Raw genomic sequence first — 23,992 nt, forward strand, 5'->3', positions numbered from 1 at the left:
AAATAATTTCTATGCCCTTCACTACTAATTTATAATTTCTTTGTAAAAAAGCTGCAGTAATGAACAAAACCAATTAAAAGCACAATCACAATAGAGAGCTGTGTGGAAACACACTTGAACTTTTGACTTCTTTGATGCCTTTTGTTTGCTAATCCATGTGTCAGAAGAGCGTCCAGGACTTCTGAGCAGAGTCCTGGGATTTAGGCACACCTGACTGACTTTTGGTCTCTGTGGCCACATGCTTTGCGTGCATGACAAGTCAGTATCTCAATGTTTTATTTAGCACTCCATTCCACTGCGTGTAGTGGTCTTCAGAGGCGCAGTCAGCTAATTTGATATTGGCTATCCTCTTACACATTCCTGGTCATGCTTGTGCAATGGTCCCCAGTGCACTGCAGCATACCTGCACTGACAATTTAGGCACAGCTATACCTGCCCTGTATTGGATCATTTCGCTCACATGCCTGGGTCCAGTGGTAGAGCATGCTAATAATATCCATTGTGTGCAGGGGACTCATGGACTGGTGACCTCCAGAACCGAGAGCATGACACCCAGCTATCCGTCAGGGCTCCCTGAGATGGGCACATTTCTATGGAGAAAAGAAAGCAGAGTCCCTCACCCGAGTAATTTACCTCTGGCATATCAGCAGGACATTCTCATGTTAATCTCACTGAAACTTTTCTTCTCCTTTTACTCCTAACATTCCAAAGACTGCATCAGGACTTTTAGTAATGGTCTGAATACCAGTACCATAAAGTGCTAGAGATCTGTAAATGGAATAAGTTGGAAAGCAACAAACAGCAGCGCAAGGGGATGCTTGCTCTTTTCTACAGAGGTTGTTCTGCATATGCAGTTGCTGCGCTGACGAGTTCCCGCAGTGCTTCAGTCCCCGAAGCCAGGAGAGAAGCCAGCTCTGCGCTGCAGTGCAGCTGTAGCAGCCTTGCCATGGCTAGAGACTGTCAGGAGCCTGCTTACAGCCAGGAGTCCCCTTCCCATCTGCTGCTTCCTCTAGGACGTACCCACCACCTCTACCACCACCTTTAAGCCATAGTAGCTTTATTTTGCAGTACTGCCCATTTCTAGCTCATCCTGAGCTGCATGAGAGCCCTTCTCTTTGCTTCTTCTGACACAGTACAAGACTCTCATTAAAAATGACACCAACAGTGAAAACCATGGAAGATTTTAAAAGCAGATAGCTTGACACTTACCCACTACCCACTGTGTTTTTTCTCATAGATGCAGCAGCTCAGGAAACTACCCTGCCAGAGATGCAGTCCTTTCTTGAGTGTCCCATTACTTTCCTCAAAGGAACTTTTTTTTTTTTTTTTCTTTCTTTAATTGTCCCTGCATTTATGAATTCAGGGAAGAATTTGAAAGAAAAGGGATGTAAAAGTTGAAACTGCTTCTTGTCAGCTATTTGGGCAGTCTAATAACCTCAGGTACTTTTGTACAGGTCTGCAGATCTAGAACATATCTGAGACACATCTGCCACGTAAACTCTGCAAAAGCTAGTCCACCCCGGCTTATTGGTTTTTCACTGCATTATTATTGTGAAACAAAATATCAGGAGGTATTTCTGGGCATCACCCAACAGCATATTGCATTCCTCCACCTCCATATACCCTACCCTGTCTTTAATACACAGTGGCAGTGAGCAGTGGCACATCAAATAACCTGCCTGAGGCTGAGTAAGACTTTGAATATTTTCACATTCAAATTTCATTCTGTAATTGACAGACTATTATGAATAGACAGATAACTAAATATTCAGGATCTTTGCTTTTAGTTGAAGTGGGAGAAACAATTCAGAACCTGCTGGTGAGATTCATTCTTGGCTTTGATACTTAGTAGTTTTCATGTAAGGAGCTAGATAACTTACTAGTTCCCTAGACCTGTGGATAGATTTAACAAGAATACTTTTATGAGCCTGTGTTAGTGACAGGTATAATCTCTTAGTTTAATTTTCCAGCTAAAGATATTTCCACTGCTGGGGCCTCGCTGATCAGTATCTGATCTTCAATATCAGCATCATCTGAAACAACACCCCGTGGGCTTCTTTCCCTGTTTGTAAATAACAAAGAGAGAAATAGGGTTAAGCAGCTATGTGAGCCATGACTCAGCTCTGTTGCCCAAATTAGAAAGGTGTTAGTTCCATTAAATCAACAACCAATTTGGCCAGTTTTCCTGAGCCCTCCCCACTGCTGAAAACATTTGTAAGAGTAGAGTGAGGGAATAAAGCACACTTTTCTTTCTAAGACAATATACATAACTTCAATCTGACAATCAGAACCTTGCTAGGGAAAGGCTGAACATTCCTCCTATGCCCAGTTACAAGGAGAGCTTTTCCATTAGAAAGGATGTTTTAAATTGGAATATCACATCAGAGAAATTTTATCCTAGAATTTGTAGTGGGTTTTGGTGTTTCTTAAATCCATACTAGTACATCCACTGCAGCAGTCCATCTATATCACCACTGAGGAATGATTTGCATGACCTCACTGTGCTGACAAATTTGACAGACCTAATGTACTACATTTCTAGAGTTTTCTTCCCACATGAAAAAAAAATTGGACAAAAAAATTTATTCAAACAATTTCAAAAACCTTCTATGCTCCTGTCAAAGTCACTGAATTAACTTCATTTATAGATTGAATTGACTTCATTCATTAGATTTTCCCTATATTTTGCTCTCAACTTTCATAGCATATTTTTTCCTCAAGGTGAAATTAATCCCCATTTTTCATTCAAGAACAGTTTAAAATTGCATAGATCTAAACAGTGGCCTCTTCAAGGTTTTTGATGGCAGAACCAAACAGGTGTGACTAAGATTTTCAAGATGCAAGAGTGAAAAGTGCCTTATATTTCTAATTTTAATAGTTTGCAAATCAGGAACCAGGTATTAAATTTTAGCTGCTATTTTAGCTCGTCTTTTTCTTTAATACATAAACACAGTCATTTGAATTAAATTAAGACTTCTTTCCATCATGCTTTTCAGACACTTTTATCATATTCTGTTGCTTAGACACTGGAAAGAAGAATACCTTGTCCCAGTTAGGAAAATTTAATAGATTCGACTAAGCATTTCTTTGCCTTCTCTGCATCTGCTAAGAAATCAAATTCTCTGCTACTTATTCTGAACAAGCTTCAAGCCTGCCTTTTTCACAGACTCAGAGTTACATTGCTCAGCAATACACAGAAGGAACTGGGGGCCACTACTTTTCCTTTGCAGTTCTGAATCATTTGGGGACATCATGGAAACCTATTTATCCTGTTTGAAAAGACGGTGTTGAATCTTCACTCCTGCATGTTCGGATTTGGAAGACAGATGCCAAATGAAGGTACTGGAATCAATTTAAGAGCACAGCAAAAAGGATATTTGAAGAAAGCTGAAAGGAAAATCACATTTCTGGGGCTCTGTCTCTCCTTTAATTGCAATCACCAGTCAAGATCCTAATCAATGCACATAAATTGTCACAAGACTACCAGGGCTGAATTTTTGAAGCTGCAGCTTGGGGTTTACAAGGGTTTAATAAAGAATTAACACTTATTGTTATTAATCTTTTTTCCTGAACTTTTCCATTAGCATTCCACCTCGAGGTTGCCCAATGCATTCATCTTCTTAAAAAATTGAAACATTAGACTGATAAAATCAGACAGCTTGTGTGCCTATTCAGAATCTTGTGTTGCTTTTCTGGTTCCTTTCCGAAGAACCACTAGGTGAACTCACTGACTGGTTGGTTTGTTGGTCTGTTGGTTTCATGGCTGTGTCGGCTCTCCTTCACTCTTCAAAAAGCCAATATTTGCCAGCTGCTAACCTGGCCCTGAAAACACAGCTATCTTATTCTACTTTTTTCCCCGCTTCCCTCTAAGTTTTGGCTCAATTTCGGAGTAAAAAACTGTTTACCCAGCTTTACTCAAGTGGTTACTCCTTCAGGTTGTTTCAGCTTGCCAAATCTTTATTAATTTGTCTTTTCCAACTTGATTCTCAGTGCTATGCACATATAAATACTTTCTTTATTGCCACCATCTAACAGTAGATATGTGATTCCTTTGCAATCTGAAGAAAAAAACCATTTTGGGTTTGCAGCTTTATCACTCCCACTTTGAAGAAACAACTCGCGTCTCCAGAGACCTAGAATTTCACTGGATTATTCTTCTTTTATCTTTCCTTCTGAATGCATTACCAGATTCTTATTGCATTAATTTTCATTGTGTTCCCCACAGTCATGCCGTCTTACAGGAAAGTAGAAATTATAGGTATGTTGATTTCAATGCAAATAGGTAGCTCTTTCTAAATGTATCTTATCTTCTTCGTATCAAGGTAAATGCATTGCCTCATTTAGGAGGTAAAGCACATCATTTAGGAATGTTTAATAGGTGAGGACTCTGAAGTCCATTTGAATTTCATATTTGTGCTTCTCCCGAACTAGCTTAATTATGCTAACATCTGAAAGCAGTGCCCGCTTACAAAAGCTACTTAATGAAATACTGATATTCAAACTCCTACAGAATAAGCAACAGAAAATTTCTCTCAGAGCAAACATATAGGAAAATTCTAGTTAAGAATCTTCATATCAGCCCATTTCTGAATAAAAACCTCCTTTAGTTTAGTGATTCTAGTCTAACCACACTACTTTAAAAGACCATTCTGTACTTTTCCCTCTTCAGTATTACCTTCAGATTATAGCCTTTATGTTCATAATTCTCACGCTTGAGAGAGTCATGGAATGACTTTAAGAAGGTGACCCTTTAGAAAGCCAGTAAACTTTCAGAAAAGCCTTGTAGTATTATGTTAACTTCAGCCTATAATGAAAGATTATAATGGTGCTTTAGCAGCAAGGAGGTGCTATAAGTTAGGATGGAAAAAACATACCCAAACCCTGCTGTTTTCCTGCTGTGCAAACAGCACGACCAGAAAGGAGGAGAAACTCTTTTTGGGGACCATGTCAAGTTTTAGACAGTAAAAACCACATGCAAATTAATGCCTTTTATAAACTGGGCCCAGGTTTTATTTTAGTTCAAAATCTTGAATAATATTAAGTAAAGCTGAATCTCTTTTTGTAATTCAGACATCTTAAAAACTGTTTCACTATTTATGTATTGTGTCCTACAGGCTGACTTTTTTCAGTCAAACAAAATAAATGAACTTTTGCTTTCTAGCTTAAAAATGTAACTGATGTACCTGTTGCTAAATATTACAGAAATACCAAGATATTCATTGCCATTTAAGAACAGATTAAAGCCACCTGAAATGGAGGACCTAGAAACCAGAGAACTACCACAGATATAATCAACTGAAAGAATAATGAAGCAATCCCAAGCATGCCATTAATAAAATATGACTTCAATTTCATTGTAAAAAATTGACTCATCTTTACCAGTTAGAAGATTTAAACAGAATTCAGGGAGGCCTAACACAATACAGTTGCCCATCAAAAAAGGAGGTTTTCAATCAAAACCTCCTCTTAGATATGATTACACTGATTTATAACCAGATTGGAGCTGACCAGGAGTTCAAGGTAGGTCAGCTTAAGCTGTGGACACGTAGGAAGCCACTGCAAAGCAAGTTAAGCACAGTACCTTTGGCCCCTGTTAGCTCAGGCACAGGCTAATTGAACAGCACTTCCCTGAGCTTCAAGTCTTTCTCTCAGGTGGATGAGAAATATGTTAAGGAGGCAAGGTTTCAGAGAGATAATAAGCCATTTGGTGTCAGACGACTGTTACTTAGAAGGAAATGAGAAAAAATACCCAGACCATGAGAACACTCAGTTATGAAGTGAAATTTTCAGAGAAATAGAGAGGAGCCAAAGCTGAAAAAGAAAAAAAAAAAAAAAAAATTAGATTAAATTTATGGTACGAAAATCTTTAAAATGAAGTGTTAGTTATTCATCATTATACTGGTACGTTTGGCTCCTGGGAAAATTAGTAGAAAAGGGAACTGAATCTTCAGTAAGATAAGAAATATACCATGCAACTTGCAAATTGTTAATTATAACAGCAATGTTGTAGTGTCACAATGCGGTAGTGTCAGCTGTCGTCCTAAAAGAAGGTAAATGTGGGAAGTTGTAGCAGAATGCCAAGCATCCCTCTCTCTGTGAAAGGGGACTCAGTATCTGACAATCTTTTAAGAGTATTTCCTTGGCATACTAACACATGCCAAGCAGCATTTGAAAATCTCTTTGCTTCCATAGCAATGAAAACATATGACCCCACACAAATGGGAGCTATAAAACTGGAGCTGGGGTCCCATGCTAAAAGTAGCCCTCTGAAGACAGTCTGCAGTTGAGTTGGTCATTTATTTCCATGGCTAAGGGATGTCTCAAATGGAAATAATAGCTGGAGATTAATGTTGGCTATATATTTAGGTTACCTCTAAGCAAAAAATACTTTGAGGCACTTTTGTAATGTTTCCAAGTTGTGATCAAGAACTCAGTCCCTTGTGTCCAAGAATAAACACAGCCTTAAGCTAGCCTGGCATCCTATTACCTGGGGTAATGCAGCCAGCAGAGTCCATCTCACTGGCATTCATTGTTCCTGGAGAAACAGGAGTTTTGAAGAAAATTATTTTGACTCAGAAATTATTAAAAATTATTGAAAATTATTCATCTCAGAAAACAAGAGAATGACAGGGCAGAGGAGTTTTCTCACCCAACTGTGTGAATGGGTGCATTGAATGCCAGGATCTGGAGTAATATTTTTCCAGGTGAACACTTCCCTGTGCCATCTGATAAAGGAAACTTGTCCAAAGATCTCCAGGAGGCAAGGAAACATTAACTTATCCTGTGAGGACTCAAAAACTTCATGCCTGTAGGACTTCAAGTATCAGTAGTCCATGAATAAAAAACAATGATTTCATTAACCCTTGATTGTTTCTTGATGTAGTTAAGTGGAAAAACCCACTATCAGCAATTGATGTCGAAGTATAATACTCTCAAGACAATGAAAATGAAGAAGCTATGACAGTTCTGCTGCTGTCTTTATTTCTGAAATAAACTATCCATGTGAAGCATTTTAAAAAATTCCCTATGCCAGTTAATAAGTTGGGTTGCACAGTTGTCTGTACATCTCATAAGTAGGTTAGCAATTATTCTGCTATTTTGCCGCAGCTGTACATTACATGTTATATGATATGATCTTTGTCTTGATTTAGTACAACAATTTTAATAGCAACATAAGGTTTAATGTATCATACCCTTTCATGAGAATATAATGCTGTTTTACAGGAAATTAGATCCCAAAAAATCTCTAATGACAAGAAAAATGCCAATTAAATTCTTCATATTTTTGTCCTATTATGCTACTGTGCTTTTTGTGTATGTGTTAATGAGATGCTGCCTCACAGAAGATTCTGATTTTAAAATGTTACTTGGTTAAACAAGCATACTCCTTTCTAACTGACAAATACAAAGTTCTTTTTATTAGCAAAAGATACCACTCTAACAACTGCAGGAAAGGACAATTTTTAGATTAAAGAAATAGGAAATCATTCAGACTAACAGAAAAGAAGTATAGCTGGATTTCCTGGGGAATAATTCATACATGTTCACTGCTATTTCTGATATTTTGGCCTGGTTGCTTTCAAGTCAGCCTTAGCAACATGCAATCACCCACTCTTTTGTAATGCAACAACTACTCCTCTTCCTCTCCACAGCCCTGGATGAGTTTAGTTTCAAAACCCAGCCTAACATTCAGATATTTTAAAATTATGACTAGAAATGTTTGCACACTCTTTCTCTCTCGCTCGCTCTCTCTCAAATATATATATATAAAGATTATTTTTAGAACAACCGATAAACCATAAAACCACAATGTCATGAACAAGTATCAGTGCAAAAGTTTAAGAGCAAACAAGTGTACAATGGCTAATTTTTGGATGCACTGTGCTTCAATCAGTTATTTTTTATTTACTTTCCTTTCCAGGGGCATGGAGGAAAAAAAAATGAGAGGAACATATCAGATCTTATCTTGAAGAGGTAATTTTCCAATGGCAATAGCAAATCTTTGTCATTTGTAACATCATATGTTAAAGTTTGAACTGGAGTATTTGAAAGTAATTTTTCAAAATCTACTTTCATCACAAGCACTTGGAAAAAGAATAATATCAGTGGAGAGAACATCTAACCTGAAAAATACTATGCTGAAATTTATAAAATATAAGAATTTTTAAGCTTGGTATGCACTAGTTGAATAATAAAAACATTGTCTTATTCACGTAAAATTAAAACCAAAGTGACTTATACAAAGGCTGCTCTCTTCTACAATTAGTACCTTGTAGTAGATGCTACTGCCATGAGGATGAAATGAATAAATGATGTCTCATTAATTATATGCTTCTCAACAAGTAAAGTGAGGAAAGCTGTTCAGTTTAATAATGTCTTTGCACCAGGTGGAAGCCAAATATTCACCTCTTGCAGCACAATCACGTCTCAGAGATCGTAATCTCCCAGTGAAACAAGTGCAGTGTATAAAAATATATAGCACAAACAGTTAGTAGCTTTGAGAGCTTTGGATTATATAGAAGTAACAGGAACATTCACAGCAAGGAACTGCTGAAGTAGCTTTGTTCCACCAGTTGCTCACTGATAAGCAAAGCAAAATAACTATTAAATAGTTATGATGCCTTTTTTTTTTTTTTTTTTTTTTTTTTCCCTCCCCCTTTTCTAGTCCTTTTTTTGTATTTTTATTGATTTGGTATCCACATATGACCATGGTTAGAGACTGAGCAGGACCCTTCTCTGAATTACTATTTTCGTGACTGTGTCCTTTTGTGTCTTGACTTATCTCTGTTGACTCAAATCTAGTAGAATTTGTACAACACTGGGTGCAGACTTTAAATCTGTGGTTAAGCTCATGGAAACTATATTTTTTCAGTTTCATGTAAGTCACTGAAGGAGCTGAAGGTGATGCATTCAATGTTCTGTACAGAAGTAGGTATGTAAAGTCTGTGTAGGCATTTCTAAATCTACTCTTATTCTAAATTTTGCCTTGGAGTAGCATTGTTTAGATTTGTATTTCAGTAATTTGTTGGTTCCTGTCAGAAGAAATAACTGTGTTGAAGAGACTTTGTTTGTTTGGGAGACACGAAAGCCAAAATAAATTTCCCGTGGTACATGACTTTCCTCAGGTACTTTCCAACAAGCATGACCTCTTCAGTGATTCAGATATATGTGAAAATTGTGAGGTATGCCCCTTCTAATTATGGCTCCAGATTTGGGTTTTTTTTTTTACTATAATGACTATTGTACAAGCTGCAGGTGCTTTAAGTGGAAGAATTACTGGACTGGTAGGCAAGCAGATAGCTTTGAGATACTGTCAGGTAGGCAAACTAATGATTTATTTGGAGAAGCTCTCAGGCTGCAACCCTAAAATCCTGAATGAAGAGTTCACTCTTCTTTTCAGCAGCAGGAAATTACTGATGGAAGAAATGTATACAAAACCTAGGGCTATCCAAATGTAGATTTCCAGCCTGAGGTGTAGTAGGCTACAGAGGGGCTGGAAGGGCGGTGGAGTTTCTACTCTCTGTCAGGTAACTAGAAAACCACTGGCAGCCCTATCTAAAATTAATTGAAATCTCTCGTCTCTTGGTAATGCTGGAGACAAGCGAGGATTGGCGGTCTCTCAGGGCCTCAGAAGAGAAGGCAGAATTCTTGGCCCCAGCCGTGCTCTGTTATGCCCTGCAGACATGGCTTCTCATCTTGTTTGGCAGTGGAAAGCCTTTTTTCAGAGCAGCAGGGGCGCAGATGCCGCAGCTCTGCCAGCCTGTGAGCACACACCGCGTGGGGAAAGCCCGCCTCCATTGCCCACAAGGGCAACAGATCTGCTCAGGAATGGAATCTCAGAAACATTTATCAAAAAGACATTGTTTCATCTGGTCTGCTGGAGCTCCCAAAGCTGACTTGGGCAGAGTTGATCCTGTTGCTCGGTCCTCAAGCTTCTCAGAGCATAATTTTAGCCTGAGGGGTGGCAGGAGAACACGTTTCTAGGGCAGCTGCCAGGGTGTGTTCTTGGGGAGATGGGTTTTTGCAGGGTTACAGATCCCCTGGCCAGCGTCCAGCTGCGAGCACAGGGCTGCTGACACACCTCTTGGCTGGCCCTGGCAGAGGGGTGTCCCAGGACAGCTTGCTAATCCACCAGCCCCATGGGAAGGGGGCAGCAATTTTACTCAAAGGCTGTTTCGCTCTTCTGATGCTGGCAGCCTGCAGTCAGTCCCCCTGCAAGCCGCTGCCACAGGCCTGACGTTCTCGGCTTGTTTTGGCAGATATTCGTTTAGTTACACAGCTCCTTTTCTCCTCCTTTCTGTGCATACGTATAGGCCCTAGGTTTAAATTCTTTATCTCCAGAAATATTTGCCATATGAAGTCTCTCCACAGAATAGGCAGGGTCTATTCTATCAGGAAATATCTAGACAGAGATAGATCTTTCTCCTGCAAACTTCTAAGTTCCTGAAACAAAATCAAGAAAAAAGAGCTGGAAAATTTAAGACGTGAATTATTCTCATGCCATAGATCCTTTGTTGAAGCTTGAAGAGGTGGATCTTTTACATCATGCATCATATTTTCTTCTGAGCGATAGAATGAGAAGCAAAAAAAAAAAAAAAAAAACTGTTCTGCTTCCAAATGAGGTGAGTCTTTTGATGCGAGGTTTTCTTCGCTGACTGCTCAGACATGTTCCCAGATGATAAGAACACAGATCAAAAATCTTACACAGAAATGAACTATAAAGCCCTTAGGACCAGAGTAAATACTATCTGACTAGAAAATTAATTCTGATAGGTTCCTATCAACTTTAATTACTTTAAGACTATTATCCATGTAACAAGCTTCTCTGGCATTTCTAAGGAACAGGTATACTTAATAAATGAAGAACTTAGTAAAAAATATTCCCTAATTACACTCATTAGAAAATTTAAGCTACAAGAAAACCGATAAAGCTTCTGCTGTATCTCACACAGACAGCAATTAATGAAGAGTTATCTTAAGTCTGAATTAGCAAGCAAACTTTGCATTCTCAAATATGATACCTGAGGCATCGTTTCAGTGAAGGAGGATGTCTTATACATATTCTGAGTAATTGTCCTCAGTCTGCAATTTGAAAACCATGTTGCCATTAATTAATGATGTACTGGTGTCAGAATTATAGCAGATATGGAAGTGAACACATTGAAATAATACATGAACCAAAAGAAATGCAAAAGACAAACTACAGAAATGTGCATTTGGGTTAATTATTTTCTTTGAAGAACTCCACAAATTAAATAGTGCATAAAGTCACTTGCTGTCCCACAACTTACCACACTGAAATGTCTGCAGTAAAAATAAAGTTTTTGTTTGCCTTTGCACACCTCCCTAATCATTGTCTTTCAGGACTGATTTCTGTCAATGAAACTCTCTTCTCTAGAACAGATGACACCTGGAAGAAATATTTCTATTGTTTATCAAAGGAACCAAAAATAATTACAATTTCTGTATTTATTTCTTTACCAAGCTGTACTTGAATTCTCTGCCTCTTCCATCTTAGAAATGGGCAGGCTCCTGTATTGCATCTTATCCCCAACCAAAGCTGAAGGGATGCAGGACTTTAGTGTTAATTAAATATATTATGAAAACTATTCCCTATATGAAACACTGTCCCTAGACAGCAAAAATTATTTGACTTGTAAAGAAATGTTATCTGCATACAGCAAGAAATTCTTAAATTAATTAGATACCTTATGCTGTAAATTCAAAGACAAATAACTTAGGTTGAAAATGCAAAGATAAATTCCTGAGTTAATACTTTGATCCGTAAAATGCTGATAAAACGCGTCTTAAGTAAACTGTTGAGATAATGTGATGCTTAATATCATTTGGATCAGTTACATGTGTTTTGCTTCAAGCCTAAAAGTAAATAACCTCTCACCTTTTTGGTTTGATAACCTTTCTCCTCAACAAAAGGTCGTATAATGTTGTTGCTTTTCCTCCAGTTTGGTCCCTCTTGGAAGCAATACAGACTTCAACTCTCCTTTTTGTAGGTTATCTAAGACTTGTACAGGAAAGGTCCGTTCAGGGCAAAGCAGAGGGATGAAAAGGTTAGGATGACCTTTTCATCCCTCTGCTTTGCCCTGAAGGCAGTGGTGTTTTGTCACTGGGCTATATAATTAGGACCTCCTTCACTTCATTAAACCTCAGGCACCCTGTGGGGATAGTAACAAACTGAACCAAGTTTCCAAGGAAAGTTCTCTCTCCTGCGCGTAATGTCTTAATTAAAAAATTAAGTCATTCTGAGTTTTGACTTGGACAGATTTAACTTTGATCACAAAGACACATGCAAAAAGAATTGTTTCCTTCTGTAAGAAAACTCCAAAAGGTACTGGAAAGCTGTATTAATCTGCCCCACTGGGGAAAGGCTCCTGAGTGCTGAGAGAGAAAAGTCTAGTATGACTGGGAACTACAGTAACACTTGCATAGGCTTCACAGTAATTAGGAAAAATTGTGAAAAGTGGAAAAATTAGTACCCGACTTCCACAACTGCATCTTTGTAAACTGCTAATTACAAAATGCTAAAGAGTCATGAGGGAGGGCAGTCAGCTTTAACCAAGAATTTTTTTTTTATTTATTTTTTTTTTGCCAGATATAGTCCTTTCTAGTTAGAGACTGATTTTGCAAGAGGAATTGGAATGACACTATTTCCTCTTTAACAAAGAACAAGTAAGAGTAATGAAGCTGATTATGAATACTATTACTAATCAGTGCTGGATGGAGGTAATTTTTGTGCTTATGTAGTTGACAAAATGCAGGTCTGGTCCAACAAAACCTGTAAACCTCCCTTGGGAGTCCTGTTAGCCAGGATTTCCTGCTAACTGCAGGAAAAATGGAATCTGCAGTTTCCACTGCTTTCTTCACTCTGTGCCACCCATACTGGGAGTCAGGACAAATTTACACTGAGTTATTAATAAAGAAAGAAGATACAATAATTGCAACCAACTAGAGACTTACAGATTATCACCCTTACATTTTAGGCTTTTTTTTTCTTATAAAATATGAGTGCTATCAATGGAAAATATTTAATATTCAGAAGAACAATATAATATAAATAGAAAAAGAAAGTCTTTTTAAGAGGATACTTTGAAAAAACACTGTACTCAAATATCTACAAAGGCCTGGAGGAGTATACACAAAGAATGAAGTAAAGGTTAATAATAAAGGTTAGCTATTGCGTCTCAACTTTTGTTTGGTATGTGAAAGAACACAGTAATTTGCATCTAATAACTGGGAAAAAATGCCCAGAAAAAACAGTTAGGTAACATAGCCATGCTAAAGAACACACAGATTTTCTCCAGTCTAGATGCTGAGGTCACCTTTAATAGAGTTGCCTATGAAAGGACCTGCTGTCAGTAACATATCCAGCAGTAGATTATGGAGATTTACAGCTTGCATACACATTTTTCGTGCTCTTCACGTGCAGCAAGTGTGATGTGGGAAGCATTGGGCCCACTCCTTTTGGTCGTATCTGCATTGGCAAATCGGTAAGGTTGAGCTCAAGGGTGGTAATGAATCATGTGGGAAAGTGGAGGGAGGAGTAAATATCAAAGTTATTACTAAATTAATTGTTGCAAGCATAAGACAGAAATAATAGAAAAAGCTAGTCTAGGGCAAGCACCTGCAATCTGAGGAGTTGCTGGAAATGGAAATACTGAAAGGTCATGGAAATACTGAAACAGAAACTGTGTATTGCAGTACAAAATTTAAATATAATGTTTCTGCTGTGGAATTCTAGTACTTGCAGGACTAAACATTTTACCTAGTTTAACCCAAATATTACTAACCTTTGGTTGGACTAATAATTTTTCCTTTTTTTTTTCCTAACCAAAAGGTCATCTGCCTTCAGGAACCACATTTTAGAATTTATACTCTCAGGATTTGTTTTAACAGTACTGTATTATTTCTTTAAGGCAAAGCACAATTTTGGAAGGGATAGGATAAAAAAAAGGCAATAAATGTATGTCAGCTGAAACCATTTGAATAAGCTTGGCCAAGCTGGGGTGGATTAAGTTCCCCTCATGCAATACAACTTTCTTTCTGTATAGACACAGAATGGCTAAGTTTTGGTGTCATCAGGATGACAGGCTTTCTAAATCTAGAGATGTTTTCCTAAGTTTGAGGTCAAAACACTGGGAAGGTAAGGATTCCGTAAGATTCACCGTGTGTTTTTGTCACCAGGAGACTCTAAATAGCAGTTCTGATGAACTTTCTAATTATGATAAGTGTTTTAATTTTTCCCATTTTCCCAAAGACAGTGAGCAAGCTTTAGTAAGATATGTGTCACATGTATAAGAACAATTGCAACTCAGCATAATATTTAGAAGCATTTTGCTGCCAGCACAACTGAGGCAGTTGAGAAGGATCAGGCAGCGTATCTGTGCAGACTGAGGAAAGCTGGAATCCAGCTGGATCCCAAAAGGCCCAGTATCTGCTATTGGTTAACTAGAGGCTTGGGCTTTGGACTATCCCTATTTTACCAGTCTTTGCGTTTCATCTATCTCCCAGCTAAAGAGAGGAAGATGAAAGGAAAAATACATGAGTAAAACTTAGAAAAGGTTGAAAACAGGGCAATTAAGGAAGTCAGGTTGTAAACCTAACATCTCTGTGTCTACTTTGCTGTGCAAGCGCAGGTTGCTCATGGATCTCTTGAAGAAGCTGAAGTAAGAGCATAAGAGCAGATATTTCAAGGGATCACGTATAAGGAAATTGTTTAAATGTATCTAAATGTAGTTAGCTTTGCTCTGTTCAAAGCTTGAGAGCTCCCCTTCAGGCCTCCATGAAAGCTTTTACACGTGTGTCAGGTTGCTACGGCATTAGGCAGCGGCCACATCAACTATGAGCAGCCATTTTTCGGCTTGACAGGCATAGATATACTGGAGCCAACAATCACACAAGGACTCTTACCAAAACACAGGGCGGGAAGATGGGTACTCAGGACCATTGAGGAGTTCTCGAGGCATTTTACTGGGGGACCAAAAGGTCTTAAGGGGCCAGGTCAAAGGGATCTAAAAGAAGAAAAACAAATTATGGCATGGTTAATGTCACCTCTGCTCTATGTGGTTTACCTGAAAGTGTAGCGTGCTGAAAAGAAGTGTGAGTGAATTAAGTAAGGCTCCAGCTGGCAGGGTTGGCTGCTTTTCTCCTTTCTCCACCAGGTTTTAAATGACTTAAGCATTTGGCCTCATTGCTGAGGTTCAAAGGCTGTGAACCCAAGTGAATATACATGTTATGTGAAAATACTGGAGGAGCAAAGCCCTGAGTCACAGCAGTGAGGCAGAGTGACAGGTGCTTGTTTCCCAAAAACCTTGCTAAGCATTGTGTTTCCCACTGATGGGATTTTCAGAGGCACTGCTGGGAGAGCCCAGCAGAGACCCGGTGCTAGAATAGCAAAAGATAGTCCTCAGTTGTGATGGAACTTTTGCAAATGCTTAGCACAAAAGTAAACTTTCTTTGTTTAAATGTTGGCATAAAAGCCGTTGGTATGACTCATACTAGCCCCAAGGCTTTCAAAAGCCTTTGGAATACAATAATAGAAGAATCCACACTGCATCCAGAAGTTGAACCTTTGCTTAGGATTTCCTAATCCCTGCAACAGCTGCAGCTTCAGTACTTGAGGGGATCTCTTGTTGACCCACTGCACAACATATTGCACAGGCAACAAACACTACTTTTGTATATTTGTATGCCTTTTATATTCGCACGGTAGGAGAGGGGCTGTACGTGCTCGACCGATATGTGATAAATAGCTGCAGAAGCTAGTTCAGCGTGTTGGGAGCTGTGAAATATACTCTGGCTGGGAATATTGTGACAGCTACAATAAAGCTGCATTACTTAACTACCTTCGAGCATCTGGCTCTTCCCACAGGGTACTTTGTTTGGGAATATGATCTCTATAAACAGCTTCTTATTTCATGCCTGAAGAGTAGTAACTGAATGCGCTCAGACAAATTTACCATGAAAATATTGTATTCCTTTTATCTTTGGACAGAGGAAATTCTTCAGGCAATGTTTCTTTTGATTGGTAAATGCCAGCCCAGCAGTCTGCTGCTGCAGAAGCAATGAAGCTGTAGGTATCTGTCTCTCCTGTCTTGACAGTATGGCCTGAACCAGAGATGTATGAAATTCATTCTCCAAGTGCCTTGACAATGCCAGCCAGGCATGATGAGACAGTGAAACTAGTTGTTGCAATGCTGTTGTCTAAATCTAGGGAGAAGCAAGGAGGCATGCTCATGGCACACAACCTGTGGGACAGTCTAAGGACTGTAGTGGGAATTCGACTAAAAAGGAAAAGTCAGTTCCAGTTCCCTGAAAATTGGCCTGTAGAAAAGCAGCACCTCTGCCACGCAGCTAAGATTGATGCTGTAAGAATAAAAGCAGCATGCAGCACAGTCAAAAGTCTACATAACAAGAATTTGGGATTGATAATACCTGTTGTTTATGGAAATATGGATCTCTTTCTCCAAAGTCTGCTGAAGGCGTCCATGTTGTCTCGAAAAGGAGTCGCACTCTGTTTTAAGCATGATTATCCAAATTTAACAATTTATTCTTGCTATAAAATATATTTTCCAAGTTTACTCTAAGACACAGATATTTGCCGGATGAGATACTCTACAGATGGGTAAAGTATTATATTATCCTACCTGAGTAATGAATGTACTCAGAGTGGTTACTGTTCTTTCTTGTACTAATGCATTGTTCATATTGGTTAGAAAATCTTTATTGACTTTACCCTCCTCAAAGGCTTCAAACCAAAATGGAGTCATAGTTCTGGGTTTTGAGCCCTTGTAAACCCAAGATGTTTGAAAATCAGAAGGAAAGGGAGAAGTGCGAAATAAATTTGTGCCATTGACTCTTAAATTATTTAACCTATATAATAATAGTTAGGGAGCATATCTGTTGGTAGTTAAATATTTGACAAGCAATTTCTAATGAAGAGCAAAAAATAATGATTTTCTGAACACCTGTTTTGGGCCAATGAAACACAGCAATGCAGGAGTACATTCTAGATTATATTTTTCTATCAGGTTTGTTAGGAGTGGCAATACTTCTAACACACAAAAGCTTCAGAGAGCTCCTGGCTGAGCTGGGTGTAAGTAACTTGTCTTTTCTTGAATGTAGAACTGCAGTCAGTCAGTAATTGTCGGTCTGCTTCTTCAGTCACAAATCTACATCCCGTAAGCATGCTCATAGCTAAAGCTCAAGTGAAATATTAGAAGCTTCGAGATAACAGATGACAAGAATCAGATGCACAACATAAACTGATTTTGCAGAGAAAATATCAGTTCTGAACAGATGGTGTTATGTCCTGTTATCTATACTCATGTTGGTTGTCAGAAATATATCAAAATCTGGTACCCAAAACCATGGGAAGAGTGGTGGGCACACTGCTACAAATCCATGAGAAGGTAGTGTGTGTGCTAATTGTACTGCAGGAAAAGCAGACGTCTAATTAAAAAAAAAAAAAGATGCTAGTTCATGTCAGGATGAGCTGTGGGTCCACCAGAAACACACCTCAACTCATACCCCTGGGTGAAACATTTCTGTCACAGAGCTGGTGAAAACTGTTTTATGTCGTGGAAAAGACTCAGGAACTCTGGCTGATGATCTCAAAACTTACAGGAGAATTGGAAAATGAAGCCCTTGATCATCCCTCAGTATCTCACCTTAGCTGGGAATTTTAAATTTACTGGTTTTGAGAGATACCTTGCCACGCCATTGTCATAATGTGTGCTTTAGGACTCAGAGTCCTTCATATCCTTAGGTGAAAAAGAAGAGCACCTGTGAATACCATCAAAAACATTAAAATGACATTCAAAGTGAATTTCTAGGCCAAATGCTCAGCTATCACTTTTATTTCTTGATAATGTCAGACTGATAACTTATATTTGAATTGACGGAGCAGTATATTAAAGGTATTTTAGGATACAAAAGCTATCAAAGGTAGGAACTCTTGCTCAGATATCAGAATCATCACAGTTCAGACACCTTTGCAGAAATGGAAGTTGCTTCTTGTGGTTAAAGTCTTATGTGCTATAAATACAAAAGCTGAAAAACTGTGAATTTATACTGACTGTGAACAGAGACAGAGCGATAAAAAGGTTTATATTAATCTGGATTCCCCTTTCAGATTGTTAGAGCCAATGTGGCCTATTTTCAGGGACCCTGGCAAGACCTACTTAGCTGTGGCTGAGATATTTGTGGCTGTAGACAAATAATTCTTGACACTTTCCATTGTGACTATATTTCCATTTCAAAACAACGTGGATAGCACTCAGTCACTCTTTTTGTGGTTCTGTCCTGCACTTGGCATAGCCTGAAATCAAACTGAAAGCCTTAATTTAAATGCTGTAAATTGCACTTACCATATGAGAATGCCCTATATACATGTCTGCACGTGACAGACCCCCCCTTACTCCAGCCAGCTGAATATATTGTCATCTTCGTTAGCAGGAGAGCTGGGAGTGAGGCATCCTGTGTTCACTAGGTGGCTCTTGAATATTGATGATGAAAACACAGGTGGGAACTGAAGTTTCATGAAGCCAATGCAGACATAAGGTATAGGATGTTTCATAGGAAGTTGCTCAGTCTTGGAAGGCTCCAGAAGCTGGGAGTGCCAATTTGGAAAGATGCACGTAAGTTCACATGCTTCTGGAGGGGAGCTGCAGCTCAAAAAGTAGGCAGCACTGATTGACCCTTATCAATCAAAACATGAGTCTGTAGCAGAGTTATAGACTTTGAACTTTGTGATACTGAATGTTAGTTAAAGATTATATGGAAGGAACACTGAATTAATCAAGTTATATCCTCACCCTGGGAGTTTCCAATAACATTGTAAAGTTTTGTCCAGGGTTTAGTCTGCAGCACAGACCAGGCTCTAAGCATGGCAAATTTGACACCTTTCTTGCATACCGCTTAAAGAAAATTATGTTTATAAAGACTCATGGTAGATAGAATAAAGCAGTGCACTCAGGGTGTTTGGTTGTTTTTTTTTTTTTTTTTTTTTTTTTTTTTTTTTTTTTTTTTTTTTTTTTTTCCATACAACCATTTTGTTGTTGGAAGTTAGTGTTACCACTTTCTTTTGGTGATTAACCACCATTAGTTCAAATTATAATTAGCTTAATAATTGAACTATGTATTTATAATTTCATTAACACTAATGAAAAATAATGAAATAAACCTCACCTTCTTTTAAATTTTGAGAGATAGAACTTAAATAGTCTCCTGGAATTGGCTAATGAAATTTTATTCTACCTTAGTGCAAACATCTTTACACAAAACTGTGCCAAAGGATAGAAAAAATTTGCACATTCGAAAAATCTTTATCTGGAATCAAGACCCAAGGAATAATTGCATCTCAAAATAGAGAGGGGAACCGGCCAATCTAACCAAAATGGAGGAAAAGGGTGGACATAGATATAAATTTATTTAAGTTTAGAGGAAGCTGAAAAGCTTTTAAAATAGTAATATCAGAAAGACAGGTTTTGATCCAATGTCCACCTACAAACTTGAGGAAGCAAAAGATGAGTTTCAGCCCCGAGAGAAAAGGAGGCGACTGCTGTGGCTCCGTTTCCAGCTTTTGTGTTTACACTCCGGGTCCTGTCTGAGCTGTGAGTGATTTCGGTTGTGAGCATGTTGTGTTGCAAAAAGCTGCACTGTTACAGGAATAAAAATATCTTTTGGCTTTGCCAAACACAGGACACAGAAGGGAATCAATGCAGATGGGGTGTGTAAAATGGGTTTGGAGCTGGGCAGAGTGGAGCAGGAGGAACCCCCCCGTACTGTAACATTACCTTAAGGCTAACCCTGCACATCGAGCTGTCAAGTCTGAGAGGAAAGACACATAGGAAGTAATTTTTATACTTGATGTGCCATGGTAGGACTGAGGAATGAAAATGAAAAGCAAAATTAGATTCAACCTGCAGTACTTAGGAAATAATACAGTAAAAATTGGAAGGGTGATATCAGCCTTTAGGAAAGAGATGAGGGTACAGTAACACAGCCATTATTTGTGTTCCTTGAAGTGTCTACATTTCTGTGATTCTACATTTTTCTCTGACATGTTTATTTCTATGGTACTTTAAAACATTTACTGCCTTTGTAGCTGGTAAGGATTGCTTACAAATATAAAAGCATCACAATATCAAAGTAGCCATTTAAACAACATATAATGAACAAAACCAAATCTACCTTTGAAGAAGTCAACAATAGGCGAGAAAATTATGTTAATTTTGTGAAACTGGCAATACTTTTACAGACTCATAATGAAAAATTAATATAACATCAATAAATATATTCAAACAAATGTTTGGATTGTTTCCTAGTTAATTGATTGTCTTTTCAATTGTTTTTGGGGGTCTTTTTTTCAGCCTTGAGAACACATTAAGCCCTGCAGTGGTTGGCATATTCTTAGCCATCAATTTATTTTGACCATTCCTCATTTATGTAAGTTCTAGACTACTACATAAAAACAAAATTTGAAATCCTTAATTTTAAGATATAGTAAGAGAAGAAACATGATTTGTTTTAGGAAAAGCAGTAATGAATGAGATATTTTATTTGATAAAAATTAAGTAATACAGCTGGATCTCTTTTCTTCACTCACTCAAGAAACCTTCCTTTCTAAACTGTGAAAATGCTCTTACAAGTGATTTGGTCATATTGTCATTATGCATAGCTTTTGCCCACATTGTTAATCAGGAAATGTAATCAGTATTTACTTTAAGTTATGTTCCTGGGATTAGCTACATACTAGAAAAAAGATGTATAGCTTGTTGCATTGAAGATGAAATTATTTAGATAAACTTATAATTGAATAGATAATTGGGGATTTCTGGTGAATGTGAAGAACCAAATGCCCCTATGCTCTCATTGTTCTGATGCATAGTTTTAATACAACAGGTCTCAGGAAAATTTTCTGTAAGTATCATTCTGAAGTGAAAAATCAAGTCATTTCCTTGAACACTTTTATTAAGATGATGTCTTCACCATTCACTTAATACATACAAAGAAGACGTGCTTGACTGTGCTTACATTATTTACACTGGAGATGATTTACCCTGGTTCAAATTAAACCCTTTTACTGTGGACATGGTGGCAAGACAAACAAAAAAATCTTTCCTTTGTATAAGCAAAGGAGTGCATCACTGAGGTCTGTGGTTTTGCACATTTTCTGCAGTTTTGTGTTTGTTTTGAGGTTAAAAATCAGCCGCTTGAAGCTGTGGTCATGACTTGGAAAGGATAATAGAGTAGCATAGAGTGTGTTTTCAATAGATTTTCAATAGATCAGCTCATCTGCTTGTTGTTCAAGGCTGGGAAGCAAGTAGCAGCAATCTGGTTTTCTGCATTTGTCCTCTAGTTTGCCAGGAAAAGTTGTGTCTGAAGTCTTGAACAAATTGCAACCATTGTGTTAGATAATGTTCTGAAATACGTGCAGTATCCATCTTCCCTCAGTCCCTCATGGTTTCAATGGGAATTTTGGTCTTGAGCTATTTCAGTAGATGCCCTATTTAAAAGAATATACAGCTGAGAGCGGGCAGAGAAGGTGCAAACTGCCAGTGTTAACCCTAAGTGGGTTCATTTGAAATTTGTTTTCTTCTAAAATTTAACAGACTCCACAGTTTACCTTGTATTCCAGGGATTTCTTATTCATATCTGCTACTCTTTCATCACTCCTCACCAACTGTGATAAACAACTGAGGGGATATAATTAAGCTTTGACAAGAGAAGAAAGCGCCTTGAATTTGAAACCTGGAAAGGGAGAGACTGAGCTGATAGGGGAAAGCAGACAAGATGTTTATTTTATTGTGCACAAGAAAATGCTCATTCAGAGGTATTGATCAAAGCATGTACCTTGTCACCAAGCTCTGAATAGAAGCTTCCTTCTTGCTTTTCTCTCTGTAAGCGTTACACACATTATGCCCCTTTGCTAGCTGATGAATGCACTGCCTGGCTCTCCAGTGCTTGTTGTTTCTGCCTTACCCTGGTTCTTGGAAGAGATTAGGATTTAAACAGGATTCCTCTCAGTCCTGGTGTCGACTGGAGCAGAGCTTAGGGGGAAAATATTTGGTACCACTAGAACTATTTACATAAGATTTCCTATTTATACAAAAGAAATTGAAGATATTCAGGCACCCACACTTTTGAGTGTGCCTAGGTATGATGCTGGCCTGAAAGGATTTAAATTCTCTAAAATGTTCAGATTATCAGTAGTTCAGTAATTGATAGGCAATAAAATTGTATTTACCAAAATGAGAACCCAAAATATTGAAGGCCTTTTTGCATTTTTAAATAATATTTCTCTTGTCTAATAAAATAGTAAAAAAGTTATTTTTTCATTTTAGAGGTACTGGACCCCAGGACTTTTTAAAAGAATAAGTATTTCAAGATTCAACTAGGAAAGATTACCACTGATATCAAATTCTTCTTACTGTCTTCCGATGCCATACACTGAGAGTACAAAAATCTGTAACAATTTTTTACACAGTGTTGTGTCTATAAAATACAAATCATTAAAATTATGCAATTAATATTTCCTTTCACAGTACTATCCTTGCAGCTGGTAATAGTCACATCTATAGCTAGCAGATTTAGAGCTTTAATAATAGATATATTTTTTTAAAGGGAAGGAAAGGGGATTGATAGTGCTGTCATATGTGTTTTCTTAGTAGTACCTGGACTGCCTATATTCTGTCATGCTGAAAAAAAATTACTATTGGCAGCCCTGAATCCTGCTTTTCCTGTGTGATTATTGAAAGGGATTTGACTGCCACCTTGCTCTGTAAGAATAGGAACAGAAATCTGGCACCAAAAAATATTAATGGAAAGCAAATCTCATACTTAATGCATTTAAATGAAGATAAGAGAAGCCACATTGAGCAACTTTCAAGATCTCAGTTATTAGTATTATAGAAAGCTCCTCTTGATGTAAAGAAATTCGAATCAAAGCTCAGTTACTTTGAAGACTGGAGTAATTTAGAGCACCACTTAAGACAACCTATAAAAGCACTTGTTCTTCAGTTACTTTTTCTGTAGCTTTTGAGCTGTGATTCAGTTACAGCTGGTCTGTGATGGAAATAAAAAAGTTGGCTCAGTTTTTCCTTGTGGGTAGACTTATCAAAGCTGGTAAATTTCTATGTAAAACTGGGCTTGAGAGAAGTAGAAAGACATTACATACCTTCTATTGTGAGCAATGATAGTGAAGGCTGCTACAGGAGAGAGCAGGTTTTAACAGTGATGCCTGCAACCCCCCCCTCCTTGTCAGCTCTCTGGTGTTCCATTCTGAACAGGGCTGTGAGGATGCTATGTACTCAAGAGCATTTCCTAGTTTATATTTCTCCTTCATTTGGCCAGGTTAACATGATTTAGGCATGGACTAGGCTTTAGAAGGTGAAGGCATCTGTGCTATTTTCTTTATATATACATGAGGTTGGGTTGGTTGAAGCTGCTGTGACTGCCTGCACTGGAATCAGCAAACCAATCTGGCTGGGGAAGAAAAATAAGAAAAAAAAAAGTGGCTCATTTTGAATATTGCTGCCAGTTATGAGGAACAAGGAGAGAGGAAGTTGCCACAGTCCCAATGAAATAAAATACATCCCAGATAGGGAGTGGGAGTCTCACTCTACTTCCAAGCCAATTCAACTTTGGCTGCCAAGTGCTCATTCTCATACCTCTGGTCAGCTTTGTAAAAGCGGGATATCCATCTGCTTTATTAAGGATGTTGACTCTCAACTTGCAGGGAAATAATTACTGGACCCTTTGGGCTAGGACTGGCTGGGCACAACAATGCCTGGTTTTAGTGAGATGCCTTTGGAACATGCAAATCCACTGCATAGGCAAGAAGTTGTGGGTGTGCAACTGGTAAAAATAGGTGTTTCTATTCTTTTGAGGTAGTAACAACCACAAAAAAAGAGGCTAGGACAGGAAAGAAAATTATCTTGTTTTGGATTCTTGTGACTTTCCCTTTTCTTATAAG

Source organism: Hirundo rustica, chromosome 2, assembly GCF_015227805.2.
Source record: "Hirundo rustica isolate bHirRus1 chromosome 2, bHirRus1.pri.v3, whole genome shotgun sequence".
NCBI lineage: Eukaryota > Metazoa > Chordata > Aves > Passeriformes > Hirundinidae > Hirundo > Hirundo rustica.